We start from the raw sequence: 13,421 nt of genomic DNA, 5'->3' as shown, positions 1-13,421 counted from the left end.
AACATTTTATCTTGTATGGTGTAATGTTCTTATGTATATACTAGTTAGGTGCCCGTGCGTTGCAACGGCATATAATAACGGAAACAGACTTTCAGACGTAATTATCGCTACCTTCTTTGTTCGACCAATACAAACAAAGTTTATGGTTAGATAACAAGTATGAAAAACAAAGCATGGTGGTGATATCGAATTCCAAGATGTTAGCATTGTTCATAGTGTGCATCCCTCGCAAAATAGTATACACTCAATCTCAAATACATCTCGAATTAACAAGCGAACAGATAGATAGACATTTGAAGCATGATCTTGTTTCTCCTGCAGCAGCTACATGGTATCACTAACCTCATCAATACTTTTGCCAGCACTGCTTAAGTCGTTTAAATAGCCGATCTTCTATATGATCACTAAGAACAGTTCTTGGCAAATCTTTTGCCCCCAAGAACAACACACTATGATAAAGGTTTGCGCAACCCACATTTGACCTCCTCAACGTAGCAATTGGGACAAGTATATTCAGCTTGTCCTTCATCATTCCTTCTTCCATCAAATAGAGCACAAATTTGGTGTTGCTAGCATTCACATTTGTCACATTGAACCCACCGCAGAATGCATGATTCAAAAATGTTTAGCACAAAAGAAAAATATTACAAACATTTGAGCTTTTATGTCACTATCGTATCAATGGAATTGTAGAACTTACCCGTTCTTCACCTTCGAAAATGTTTGATTCCATATATACCACCAGGAGCATTAAAAGAGTACAGAGGAAAAGGGTACTGAAGCATCCAAGGAGACACCAACAGCACGAGGGGAGGGAACTTTTCACTCTTGCTCTTAGCATTTGCATGAGTAATGGACCTTCCTTTCTGTAAAAAAAAGGATATGCACAAGTTAGTGATATTGTCGAGTTTGCTTTATGGTATTATGGGCTTCCTTTTTTACCATGGCGGACAAGAATGAGAGGATCTATCGTGAAGTCTACGTGGATGTAGGATGTAATTCACAAAACGTAGAGCTTATGTGAAATATTGAATGTGCGAAGACTAACTCTATTCTAAGCTTATCTTATTAAAATCTAAAAAAGATCATGTCACAGTAACAAACTGTACCATAAGTAACAAGTTCATTCAACATACATCAATATTTACTTGAAGTTCAGTATTTGCCTCTCAGGCTGAAACTGCCTTAGGTCGATCACATGTTCTCCGTCTTCTTGGATCCATCACCATTAGCTCTACCACCAGAAGCTCTCTGTCTTATCCATGGCTCCTATAATCTCGACTCTCAGCAAACTACTGTTAGCAAATGAAAAAACTAAGACCATGAATGAATAAGGAGAAGAAAGTGATTATTTTAGTGCTCAAGAGATCTGATACGACCCAACAATATTCTATATAATAGTGATGAACCTATCTGTTATTGTAAAAAAATGCTATGACCAGTTAACTGGACAGTGTTTGCTTCGATGGCCTGAGAATTAGGTCCTAGTGCCGCCAGTGCCTTCTCTATCTGGAGCTTCCTTTACAGCAAACAAATTTGTTAAAATTAGCATACAAAATGATCCAGGACATTCAAATTATATTTTAGACTTCCCCTTCAAGAGATAATCAAATGCCCCGCAGAGTTGCCATGTGTAGGAGAAAAAACCAGTTTTGTTTAGTTGTTCAACAACATCAACTCGTAACTCATAAACCCGCTTAATTTGTCGATCTCCGATTTAACTCAGACCAAAGCTATTATAGAATTTCAGCTTGAACCTACAGTTAACTGGTGTTCTGCAGGCATATGCTCCAAAGACAAATTTCAACATATAGGTAAAAGAGCCGCATAACAGAATGCTCTTCCAAGGCAGGCAGAAAAGACTAAATGACAGGAACAAGCTAAAACAGTCATGAGGTGCCAAATGACCAAAAGCACATTTGTAGGTTCTCCAACTGAAAGCAATATACCTCATTGAACATTAGAAAATGTAGGAGGAGAGCGGGTCTCCAACTGAAAGCACATTTGTTTCTCTGTTTTTAGTATCCTTGTGTTTCTCTGTTTTTAGTATCCTGCTCTCATCCTACTATTGTTTTGGTGGGCAAGAACCTGCATATGCTCAACATTGTTATCACGGAAGGTTTGCATTCTGCTATGCTGATCTGTTTATAAAATCTTTTCTTTCCATTTGACACTTGAGCAACCAATTTTAGTACAAAACACCAACAATTCTAAAAATGTTATTTCATGACAAATTTTATAATTACAAAACCATGAATAGGGCTAAGGAGTAATTGATGAAACAAATCTTCATGTATTGAAATGCTTGGATATGCAATTTCACTTGAATAAAACGTTGCTGCTGGTTAGTAGAGAAAAGCGTAACAAACCAATAGCCTGGGATAAATATTGTCTGAACAGATTGGATGAGGCGTTCAGCTAGTTCTCCTTACAGCTCGAAAATTCTCCTCCCTTCTTGATAGTTGCTCCCAAACGCAGTTCTTGATATAACATCTCCAGTAAGATTCTGGAACTCAGGCCAGACATGTATCTCAGAAGATCCCTCAGAAGGCATTGAATTATCCCATCTAGTAATCATTTCAATACAGCAAGTAGAAAATACTGGCATCATCCCCTGTGAATAGAACAACACCAGTAGTCTATTTAGGGAACTTGTATCACAAATGCAATGTAAAATAGTAAAAAAAAATCCATTTATAGAACAAGCAGCTAGAAAACACCTTTATTTTTTCATGGTGAAATGCAGGATTAAGAATTCTCCTGTGCTTTGCCCATTTTTCACCATCATGATTTACAAGCAGCTAGTTCTCCTTGCAGCTAGAAAATACCAAATGTGCAGAAGGTTGTCGTTGCCTCCGCTGGCCAGCTGCTGCCCTGCTCCAGACCACTTGAGTCCGCACACCTCCTGGCCAGCTGCTGCCCTGATCCCAAATGTGCCTCTCGTATGTCTGCACAACATGGTTTATAATCCTCACGTCATTGTTCACAATCTTGCCATCCATGCCAGGATGCTATTGTTCCATGCCAGCGAGCCTACCCTTGCCTCATGCACACCTCTCAGTGTTCTCGGCTGCACAGAAAAAAAACAATTTAATTCAGCGACAGAGAATGTGCATTGCAGTTTTCGGATGAAGCAGGACAGTGCACGTACCAGTCGATTGGAGCTGGTGTCCCAAAGCTGGACGTCGGACGAGTTGATCCCGACAGCAATGTGCCGACCATCAGGAGCCTAGCTAACGCTGGTAATAGGACCGCTGTCCTCATCGATGGTCACAAGCTCAGATGTGGATCCGCTCGATGCATCCCGCAGGCACCCTGTGTTTCCTAAAGCAATGGACATCACGTTGTTGCTCCCCCAGTCAAGCAGGTTGAGGTAGTAGTCATCAACAAGCTCTGGTGCGTTTACGGTCCTCTCGGCAGACTGTACATATTTTGACTCAACCACATCAGTGATCCACCATTTTCATATGCCACTACACCGTTGCATAAGATTGCTAGATGTGGAATCAGAAGAGCTATTACACGTACCTAGGGAATGTGGCGCCGCTGCTTGGCCGGCTCGGCCTACAGGTTGGAGGAAGCGACATTGGTGATAGACACGTTCTCGGGTTCTGGCAGCTTGTTCCTGAAGGCGAGGATTTGTGTCTGGTTGTTGAACAGCTTCCTCGCGAGCAGCCTCCTATATGCCTCCTTGGACGGGGATGCCACCATGCCCGCCACGTTCTCCTTATCCTTCCTAGGCGCTGTGAGCAGATAGTGTGCCATGTCCATGTCCATCGCCGACCTGTCGGGGATGAACCTGTCGCCGTGCAGGACACAACACATGAGGAGAAGTGGAGAACCAGACAAACTTGGTCAGGCAAACCATCGAACACCCACCATGCTTGCCCAAGTAGCAAGAGAATGGACTCACGTAGCACTTGGCCGACGGGTTACAAGATCTCGAGCTCAGCATGGCATGTAGGGGCGAAAGCCCGCCTCCTGCGGCGGCGGCCGGGGCACGGCGGCGTGGCTCTTCTCCGAGGAGATCGAGTGAGAGCCTGCGTCCATGGTTAGAGCAAACAAAAAAAAGAGGGCAAGCACAACAGCAGAAGCGATGGAGTTAAAAGGCTAACTAACCAATAGCAGGTTAGAATCAAACACAAAATAAGATGGTGCAATCAAACAAGAAGATTAACAGCAAAAAAAGATGCGCGGAGAATTAAGTGAGATTTTCGTATTGCCTGCACCGACGCGGGAGCGTCGCCCGAGACCGCGCGCCAGAGAGCTTCTGTAAGAAGAGGGCGAAGAGGACGACCATGAGGAGGAGGACGTGGGTATTCCTGAGGCGCAGCCAGGACGCCGCCATCGGCAGCGCCGCGCTGCGCACGCACGAGATGGCGGCATACGCGCGCGCCCGCAGGCGCCACAGAGAGCTGAAGAGGAGCACGCGGAGTGTCACCCCGCGGCCCAGCAGCATCGACGACCCGATCCTAAAGGAGTCGACGCTCGCTTCCCCGGACTCCCGCACCAGGGCCTGGGGCACGACGGGGGAAGGGAGAGATCCACCGGTGTGTTGGCGAGATCCGTGGCCCCGCGGGCGTGACACGGTGGGGGCAAGGAGCCGTGCATCGAGGGCACAGCGGGGGCGAGATCCACGCCTGCCTGATCCGGCGTGGGCGAGATCCCTACCTGCCTGCTCAGGCGTGGGCAGGATCTGGTAGGATCCGTGGCTTCCTGCTCGGGCGTGGGCGTGCTCGGTGGGTAGAGCGCTTCGCGGGGGCGGGGGCAGGGCTACAGGGGCACAGGCAGCCGGGGGCGGCGGGCGCGTTGGAGACAGGAGGGGGCGCGGGCTCGGGGGCGGAATACCCGGCGGCGATGGGTGGCGGGGCGCGTGCGGCATGTCGGCAGCGGGGAAGGAAGACGCGCGTGGGGAGATTGGCGGGGGCACGGTGATGCTTGGTGGACGCCCTCACTGTGTCCTTAAGGTATAGTAGAGATATATATGTTTGTTTGATTGTGCCTGTTCGTCTTCGCGTCGCGTTGCAATTAGATCGCGGTTCATTTCTGAGCTTCGAGGAATCGATGATCAAGCATGGCGACCAAGTGATCGAACTCTTCGAGTTCTACGAGATCGAAGACCCTGAGCATCTGTTTGGTGAAGGCAAGTGTCCTCTGACCTATTATGTCCAATTTACTTTATAATTCATCAACCTGCATATCATGATCAACCTAAGGATTGACTAGCTTTGTATTTACCTTGTCCTTGATTACCTTTTGGGTTATTATTGTTTAGCTTTATGCTATTTCTCAACTCTAATCAATGAACATGATGAGAATTATCAATGATACGTTGTTTCCCTCCTTTATTATGATGTTGTATCTGTGGTATTCAAGGGGGCTCGAGCGGTTTCTCGAGTGCTTCTCCGTAAGGACCTGTTCGTTGGATGACTGCCCGGGAAAACAGTGCAACCATGAGGGTGGAATGGGATGCCCTTAGCTGAATAATTAGAGGAACCGGGGTGTAGTTCGCTTAGCCGTCGTGCCGTTAATGGGGCTCGGTGTATGCGGCTCGCTCTGCCAAGTTTGGTTCGCCCCTTGGGGAGGAGTGCGGTGCATTTAGGAAACCTAACGGGCGGCTACAGCCTCGGGGAATCTTTGTAAAGGCTACATAGTGAAACCCTGCCTATTCACCTTGGTAGTGTTTAAGGGTTTGATCGGCCCGAGGCAAGAGGGAATCACGGCTTGTGGGTAAAGTGTGCAACCTCTGCAGAGTGTTATGAAACTGATATATCAGCCGTGCTCGCGGTTATGAGCGGCCAAGGGAGCTCCATTGATTAGTGATACTTGATCAGAGATGGTTGGTTTACAGATGATGATGAGGATGGTAATGATCATGCTTATGGTAATGGTAAGTGGTATTCTTTCCATTTGGAAAGGGTACTTTGGGTTAAGAACTTGGGTTAATGCTAAAACCTGGCTTTCTACTAGTAATAATAATCTGACCAACTAAAAGCAATTGCTTGACTTAACCCCACATAAAGCTAGTCCACTACAGCCAAACGGGACATTTGCTGAGTACGTTGATGTGTACTCACCCTTGCTTTCACAAAACACCAGGTTGCCTTTGGTGCAATCTATGCTCAGGTAAAGAAGGCGTCGAGGCGAATCTCCAGGAGTTCTAGGACGTCGACGAGTTCGAGGATTAGGCTAGCGACCTCCCCCAGTCAGCTGCCTGTGGTGGGTTGTTTACGTTGGCTACGTTTCGATTCTGTGTACTTTGATTCATATTATGTAAATGGCTCTAGTCTGTAATATTATTACTTACTCTTTGTTGTAATTCGAAGCATTGTGCTATGATGATTCATTTATGTAATCACTGTTTACGTGAATTTCTGATCCTGGCACGTACATGGTTCGCATTCGGTTTACCTTCTAAAACCGGGTGTGACATAAGTGGTATCAAAGCCGTGCTGACTGTAGGACCGCTAGCCTAGAGTAGCATTGGCCGTTTTAAGGTTTTATTGATTATTACTTCACCTCATCCTTGATTCTGCTTCAAAATATTAGTCACCTCGACTAATTCTATGTTGTGCTCCTATATGCCCCCTTGCCAAAAGTATTTTATTCTAGTATGGTCTATACTTCTCTCAATTTATTAGATCTGATCTCACTCTTGTGCTTGCGACATCTTTGTAGATGCCCCTGACCATAGCCTTTAGTCTCTTTTGGGACTCTTTCCTCTTCCATTATTAAATTGCTACCATTTGACCTCTATTCCATTTTGTTATTGACATGCTCATATCATTACATTTTTAATACCCTTATCCCTTGATCTAAAGTACTTACCCTTGTACCTTTGTTGCCTATTTAAACAATTCAGTTTATGTATCCATGACCTTCTTGTCTTCTGAGATCCTTTCTTATTCTGTTGTTAAGTCGCTATCTTTCGGCAATTACTATGCCCTTGGTCTTAGTATGCTCGTATCCTTGGAATATTGCATATCTTATATTCTTATGTATGCTTATTTTCATACACCAATGAATGTTCAATACATTTCAGTTAACATGTCCTTGATCACCCCTGTTTCTTAACGGTCCATGAGCGATCATTTTATGTTGCCCATCCTTGGTGATCTCATTGTTCCTTTATAACTTCTCTCGATAATGAATTCTTACTTCAACCATTCTATTGCACCCTCACCTATCTTACCCTTAATTGTTTTCTCCACTTCACCACTTCGCGAGTCTTTCCTTCACTCTATCCTTTGTCATGCCTTTTGTTATTATCGCCTTCACCTTAGACACCTCTATATCTTACTTGATGTTTGTCTCATACCTGCCCTTTAAAATCACCTCTCTTCCGTCTCATTCTGAGAGCTATACTTTACCTATCTTTACCTTGGTCGTATCCTCTTCTTTGGCTTGCGAGTTTGTAACTTCGTCCTTTATTGTGCTTTTGTTTGTTATTGCCTCCACCTTTCTCAGCTCTCAATCTTACCTTGGTGATTACACTATGTTCGTTATCTAAAACCTCCAATCTCCCACCTTAGTTCAAGCGTGGTCTCTTACTTATCTCACCCGTGGTTATATCCTATAATTTACGTCTTGCAAGACTTATCTTATCTCTATTCTTGATTGTACCTAGATTCCTGGTTTTTTATGCACATTTACCTCTTCCTTTATATCCTTGCCTATTATCACCTTTGACCCTTGACCTCTCTCCATATTTACCATGATGTTTACCTATTTCTTAGCCTCACTTATTCCATTTCAATCCGAGAGTGTTATTTTCCCTATCCTGCTCTTATTCGTTTCCTTTCCCTTTGTCGCTTTGCAAGTCTTGTCTTACCTTAACTTCATCCTTTGTTGAGCTTTTGTTTGATATCATCCTTACCTTTGTAATCTGTAGATCTTGCCTTGATACTTATCTTAGGTCTGCTTGTTGAAATCCCCTCTTTTCTATCTCAATTCGAGAGATATGTTTTACGTAATGGTAAGTGGTATTCTTTCTATTTGGAAAGGGTACTTTGGGTTAAGAACTTGGGTTAATGCTAAAATCTGGCTTTCTACTAGTAATAATAACCTGACCAACTAAAAGCAATTGCTTGACTTAACCCCACATAAAGCTAGTCCACTACAGCCAAACGGGACATTTGCTGAGTACGTTGATGTGTACTCACCCTTGCTTTCACGAAACACCAGGTTGCCTTTGGTGCAATCTATGCTCAGGTAAAGAAGGCGTCGAGGTGGATCTCCAGGAGTTCCAGGACGTCAACGAGTTCGAGGATTAGGCTAGCGACCTCCCCCAGTCAGCTGCCTGTGGTGGGTTGTTTACGTTGGCTACGTTTCGATTCTGTGTACTTTGATTTATATTATGTAAATGGCTCTAGTCTGTAATATTATTACTTACTCTTTGTTGTAATTCGAAGCATTGTGCTATGATGAGTCATTTATGTAATCACTGTGTACGAGAATTTCTGATCCTGGCACGTACATGGTTCGCATTCGGTTTACCTTCTAAAACCGGGTGTGACAGTATTATATATAGTAGAACATAGTTTTGGTCGATATGACTAACTTTTGAAGGGATACCAAAGTCAAGGCAGGGACAGAGGTCTATAATCCTTAGAACGACCATTCTACTCTAGGTTAGCGGTCCTACAGTCAACCTGGCTTTGATACCACCTATGTCACACCCGGTTTTAGAAGGCAAACCGAATGCGAACCATGTGCGTGCCAGGATCAGCAATTCACGTACACAGCAGTTACATAACATGGACATCATCACACAGTGCTCAAATAGTATTAAAAAGGGAAATAATAGTCAATTATATCATATGTCTGAGACATCCACATAGTCTTTACAATAATCAAAGTGCGAAAATGAAATGTAGATAAACGTGGCCTTCACAGGCAGCCGACTGGGGGGTTGCCGCTAACCCACGCCTAAAACTCGTCGTAGTCTTGGAACTCCTGGAAGTCTCCTTCCACGGCTTCATCTTCTCCTGAGCAGTGGTTGCAATGCTGACAACCTGGGGATGGGGGGGGGGGTTTGGTGTGTAGAGCAAGGGTGAGTACACATCAACATACTCAGCAAGTATCCTGTTTGGCTGTAGTGGACTAGCTTTATGTGGGGGTAAGTCAAGCAGTTGCTTTTAGTTGGTCAGATTATTATTACTAGTAGAGAAAGCCAAGTTTTAGAATTAACCCACGTTATTAACCCAAACGTACTCCTTTCCAAATGGAAAGAGTACCACTTACCATTACCAGAGTCAAAACCAAGAACCATCAGTCTCATTGACACCTGCAAACCGAACATCTCTGATCAAGTACCACTAATCACTGGAGCTCTCTTGGCCGCTCATAACCGCGAGCACGGCTGATATATCAGTTTTCTAACACTCTGCAGAGGTTGTGCACTTTACCCACAAGTCGTGATTCCATTTCTGCCCGGAGAGAGCTACTCCCCATTGACCACTACCTAGGTGGTCCAACAGGGCATCACTACGTAGCCTTTACAAAGATTCCCCGGGGCTGTAGTCGCCCGTTAGGTTTCCTAAATGCACCGCACTCCTCCCCAAGGGGCGAACCCAAGCTTGGCAGCGCGAGCCGCATACATCGAGCCCCATTGACGGCACGACGGCTAAGCGAACTACACCCCGGATCCTCTAATTATTCAGCTAAGGGCACCCCATTCAAGCCTCATTGTTGCACTGTTTTCCTGGGCGGTCATCCAACGAACAGGTCCTTACGGAGAGGCACTCGAGAAACTGCTCGAGCCCCCTTGAAGACCACAAGTATAACATCATAATAAAAGAAGGGAAAACATCGTATCATTGATAATTCTCATCATGTTCATTGGTTAGAGTTGAGCAATAGCATAAAGCTAAACAATAATAATCCAACCCAAATAGGTAAACAAGGACATGGATAACAAAAGCTAGTCAATCCTTAGGTATAAATGTGTAATGCAGGAGGTGAATTAAAGAATGTATAGGACAGAGATAGGTTAAGGGACACTTGCCTCCACCAACCGACTGCTACTCAGGGGCTTCTCCTGCGAGCTCTTCGGGCTCTTCAACCAGATCGTTCTCTATGCGAGCGCAAACATACATACATCCACACATTTAATACAAAAGAACAGTACACCATACAATAGGATGCAATAAATAAATAGACGTTCCACGCGGGCTAGCAATTACGGTTAAGAGAGAAAGAGGAAAAGACAGTCGAGAAACGATCACGTTACATTATTATAAATTAAACCACTCGCTTAACTGAAGGGCATTAGTTTGGATACTACGTTTAGCATAAAGTAAAGTCATGTTTCATGTCTAATCATTATAAGCAGATGAAGATAAATTAAAAGGATTGTCGCGCAGCGGGACGCGCGACATAACACTCTAAATCAAATTAAGAAATCAACGACTCATCGTGCGACAGAGCGCACGACGAGGCACTTGCATTAATTATAAAGAGACGTTAAGCATCGCGTGACGAAACGCACGATGGCATACGTTCACAGAACTGAGTTTAAAGTGGAACGTCGCGTGACTGGACGCGCGACGTCACAGATTAGACAACCTGAAATTAAAATGGATCGTCGCGCGACGAAGCGCGCGACGCAGCGCGCGACGCAGCACATTAATAGAATCTGAAATTAAACAAATTCGTCGTGTGGCGAAGCACGCGACGCAGCACGCTAACTAACAGAGTTTGAAATTATTTAAAAACCAAGAATAAGCACCGCGCGTGTGGGGTTGCGCACGCGGGAACGCGTTAGGGGTAAACGGGGGTGCGCGAGGCCACGTCGAGGCCACACGAGCTGCGCCGGGGGGCTGGGACGCTGCGCACAGGTGCCGAAGGCCGCACGCAAGGGCCGAGGCCGCGCGTAGGGGGCCGGGAACGCCACGCCGGGGGCCGGGTCCGCGTGCCGGGGGCGGGGAACGCCGCGCCGTGGGCGTGACTGCCGCGTCGGGGGCTGGACCACCGCGCTGGGGGCCGGACCGCCGCGGGGGAGGGAGCAGGGGGCGGGCGGGCTGCGCCGGGGACGGGAACCGCCACCGGGGGGGGCAGGGTCGCGCAGGGGAGGGAGCAGGGGGGTGGGCGGGCTGCGCCGCCGTGGGAGGGGCAGGGGAAGCAGGGGCGGGGCGAGCGCCACGCCGGGGGCCGAGGCGGGGGCGAGCACCGCCGCGCAGGGGGCCGGGGCGGGGTCGCGCCGCGCCGCCGCAGGTAGGGATGGGCGGGCCGCGCGGGGGAGGGAGAGAGAGGAGAAGGGAGGGGAGGGGCTCACCTCAGGGATCCAACTCCGGCGATCACCGTCTCCAAAACCTAGGGCACCACGGGAGAGAGAGAGATGGGAGAGAGAGAGGTTGCTGCACAGGAAAAATCAAATGAGCCAAACAGATCTGGGGAAGGGGGGCGCGCATGGGGAGGGCAGGGGCGTCAGGGGCGCGTGGGCCGGACCAGGCCGGGCTGGGCCGGGTAGGGTCACATCACGGATCGAAACCCACGACACGCACAACCATCAAACGGGCTCTAATCGCGAACCAAAATCCGAGACGGAACGGGACGGACACGCGACATCAGACAAAGAAATGCGCTTCGGCATGATGCAACACCCATGACACTTAGGTTTTGGTTTATACATAACACGGACACCTGTCACTATACTGGTTTGAAACTGGGAAGAAGGAAGCGAAACGGGAAGAGAAAAGAGAGTAACGCCCAAATTTGGTGAGTGGAAAGAAGAAAAAATTCTACCCCCAAATTCAGGGCGTTACAAACCTATCCCCCTTAAAATAATCTCGCCCTCGAGATTCAGGGTTGGCTAGCAAAGAGCTCAGGGTATTTAGCCATCAGATCATCTTCACGCTCCCAGGTTGCTTCTTCCTCAGAGTGATGATTCCATCTGACTTTGCACATTCTAATGGCCTTCCTTCAGATGACTCTATCTGCAGTCTCAAGGATTTGCGTTGGCTTCTCAATGTAGGTCAAGTCCTCTTGGACTTCAAGACCTTCCACTGGCAACTGCTCTTCTGGCACTCGCAGACACTTCTTCAACTGAGACACATGGAAGACATCATGCACTGCGGAGAAGCCTTCTGGCAAACTGAGCTGATATGCCACTTCTCCACGCCTTGCGAGAATCTGATACAGACCAATGTAGCGGGGTGCTAACTTGCCTTTGACTCTGAACCTTCTGACTCCTTTGATCGATGACACTTTCAGATAGACAAAATCTCCAACCTCGAAACTCAGCTCTCTTCTTCTTGTGTCTGCATAGCTTCGCTGCCTCGATTGCGCTATCTTCAGATTCTCTCGAACCATCTTGATGTTCTCTTCAGCTTCAAGCAGAATGTCTGGCCCGAATACTTGCTTCTCTCCAGGCTGATCCCATTGCAGTGGAGTTCTACAACTCATTCCATAAAGCGCCTAAAATGGTGACATCTTCAAGCTGGCCTGGTAACTGTTGTTATAGGAAAACTCTGCATAAGGCAATCTCTTGTCCCATCCGGACTGATCTTGCAACGCATAGGCTCTCAACATGTCTTCAAGGATTTGATTGGTCCTTTCGATCTGACCATCTGTCTGCGGATGATAAGCTGAAGTGAAATTCAGATGTGTACCCAAGGCTTCATGCAACTGCTGCCAGAAATGAGAGGTGAATTGCGTCCCTCTGTCTGACACTATCTTCTTTGGCACACCATGAAGACAAACGACCCGAGACATGTACAACTCTGCCAATACTGCACTGCTGTAGTTGGTCTTGACTGGTATGAAGTGGGCTGACTTGGTCAAGCGGTCCACCACTACCCAAATGGAATCGTAGCCGGCTCGAGTGCGAGGCAATCCTACTATGAAATCTATACCGATTTCATCCCATTTCCACTGAGGAATTTGCAATGGTTGCAACAATCCAGCGGGTCTCTGGTGCTCTGCCTTGATCCGCCGACAACTATCACACATAGCCACATGCTCTACGATTTCTCTCTTCATTCCGTACCACCAGAATTTCTTCTTCAAATCCTGATACATCTTCTCACTACCAGGATGAATCGAATAAGCTGTCTCATGAGCTTCCTTGAGAATCAATTCCCGAATAGACTGGACATTGGGGACACACAAGCGGTCTTTGAACCATATCACACCTTCTGCATCTTCCCGAAAATCTTTGCCTCTGCCATCTAGAATCAGTCGCCGTATTTCGCTGATCTTCTCATCATTCTTCTACGCTTCTTTGATTTCCCGCTCCATGGTAGGTTCCAACTCAATTGTGACTCCTTGCGTGTTGTTCAGAAATCTGAGACTCAACCTATCAAACTCATTGGCCAACTCATAAGGCATCGGACGAGCGACCATCAGATTGACTTGACTCTTCCTGCTCAAAGCATCTGCTACTACGTTCGCTTTGCCTGGATGGTAATGAATCTCCAATT

General features: G+C 46.7%; 1 pseudogene; it reads right to left on the bottom strand.

Annotated features, from left to right (window-relative positions):
- Positions 1-2,833: 2,833 nt before the first annotated feature.
- Positions 2,834-4,050, bottom strand: LOC103629260 (cell division cycle 20.1, cofactor of APC complex-like; annotated as a pseudogene).
- Between the last annotated feature and the right edge of the window lie 9,371 nt (positions 4,051-13,421).

The sequence above is a fragment of the Zea mays genome, chromosome 6, assembly GCF_902167145.1.
Source record: "Zea mays cultivar B73 chromosome 6, Zm-B73-REFERENCE-NAM-5.0, whole genome shotgun sequence".
NCBI lineage: Eukaryota > Viridiplantae > Streptophyta > Magnoliopsida > Poales > Poaceae > Zea > Zea mays.
The sequence above is the reverse complement of the archived record's forward strand: the minus strand, read 5'-3'. Positions and strand labels throughout refer to the sequence as shown.